We start from the raw sequence: 2,031 nt of genomic DNA, 5'->3' as shown, positions 1-2,031 counted from the left end.
ATGTGATGGCTTTGGTTAAATGGATGAGATTCAAGTCTCTATATATACACACACGTAAGGTGTTGGTTTTGTTTTGTGCCACTTGATTTTTCTTGACTATTCGTTGATCAATTAATTCTAGTCAATATGGACTGCTTGCCTTATTTAAGGACTATTTGCATGTGATTTTTTGGTACTGACTGATTGATTTGCTTCCACAAGACCACACTGGAGAAGACGAAGTTCAGAGAATTAAGTTTCAATTTATCATGTCACGATTGGAAAAAGGGGACAAAAATAGTGCCACCCTTTGATTGATCTCTCGCTGCAAATATAAATGGATTATCTTGATGGTAATTATCAAAGCAAAAACATTTGTTTCTATTGTATAAGTGCCGGATTCTCTTCATTTGAAATTGATTAATTTTATGATTAAGATTAAATATCATAAATCTACATGTATATCTCGTATTCTCTTGGGATGATGAAAAAGTAAAAGTATGAAAAATATCGGGATAATAAAAAGTAAAAGAATAAAAAAGATTTTAGATTTAATTTCCACCATTAATATTTCATTGAGAGGATGGAAATTTAATATGATATAAGTTTTCTTTGTTTAATTGAGATGAAAAATAAGAGGATTAAAAGATATTTTGTACGAATTTACTTTTATGCCCTATTACATTGTATATATAAGAAGCATTAAAAAAAATTATATAGGAAAATATATTACTTATATCAATTATTTATTATTATTATTTTTAGACGACATCTTATAAAATTCAACATATCATACTTATTATACTCCTATTATATTCTTTTTATTTACTCGTCCATTTTGAATATAAAAAATTTAAAATGAGATTAATTGACTTTGTTAAAGAATAGCATAGTATTAATAAAAAAAAAGTGTTACACATTTTTTAACACTTTTTCACAACAAGTTGTTATGGTTCTAATTTAAATCTATTATTGAAATTACGCTTTTACCCATTAATAACAATTTGTAACAACATGCCACTTATGATATGTTGTAAAAATATTATAGACATAGCATTTCTCTAAAAAAACTAGTGAAAGAATAAAAAGACTAAAGATAAAAAGGAAGAGGAAGATCAGAAACGACAAAAGAAAAGAACAAGCTATTGTGTAGGTGGTTCCGTGATTGAATGTTGGTGAAAAATGAAAGGGCATTTGTGTCATATTCTTTCAACCCTCAATTTTGTCCTTATTTTCTTCGTGATTGAAGGAGATTTTTTTTTGAGCTCGGATAGAAAACACCCAGGATCATCTCATTTCCTCTCCATTTTCTGTTGCATACCAAACAATGATAAATTACTAGAGGTATGTTTGGTAACTGTTTTTTCCCTTATTTTCTGTTTTCAAAAACAAATTTTTATTTTTGAAACTAAAAAACTTGTTTGACAACCCAAAATGGACAAAAAACAAAATCTATTCTCAAAACTCAATTTGTGAAGGAAATTGAAAACATGTAAAAGACTATTTTTAGTTTTTAATTTTTAAAAATCAATAAAAGTACGCATTTAGTTTAATGAATCTAACTCATTTAATAAGTAATCATTAGACTTCAAATCTTAATAACAACATATTTTAATATTTTCTATTTTTTTTTTTTTTGAAAAACTATTTTTTTAATTTCAATTAACCAAACGTGTTTTTGATTTAAAAAATACAAGAAAATTGTTTTTTTCTTTATATTCTCAAAAACAAGTTTCTAAAAATCGAAAACAAAAACTGTTACCAAACATAACCTAGTTTTCTTTCCACTTTTTTCTTTATGCCTTTTCCATCAACCACTTTTTAGTTTTCACTCCAACCAAACAAGTTGTTAAATTATTGAGATAATTACAGTAAACCCACCTGAAGTTTGGCCCATTTTCACTTTACCTATCTGTGGTTTAAAACTTTACACTTTGCCCACTTGAGGTTACTACCCTTTAATTTCTGTTACCCACCTCTGTTATGATCGTTAAAAAACATATTTTTAAGACAAAAACAAACATAAATCGAATCAAAAAATTAGGGTTTGAT

The sequence above is a fragment of the Quercus lobata genome, chromosome 2 (genome assembly GCF_001633185.2).
Source record: "Quercus lobata isolate SW786 chromosome 2, ValleyOak3.0 Primary Assembly, whole genome shotgun sequence".
NCBI classification, from domain to species: domain Eukaryota; kingdom Viridiplantae; phylum Streptophyta; class Magnoliopsida; order Fagales; family Fagaceae; genus Quercus; species Quercus lobata.
Note: the sequence above shows the minus strand (reverse complement) of the source record.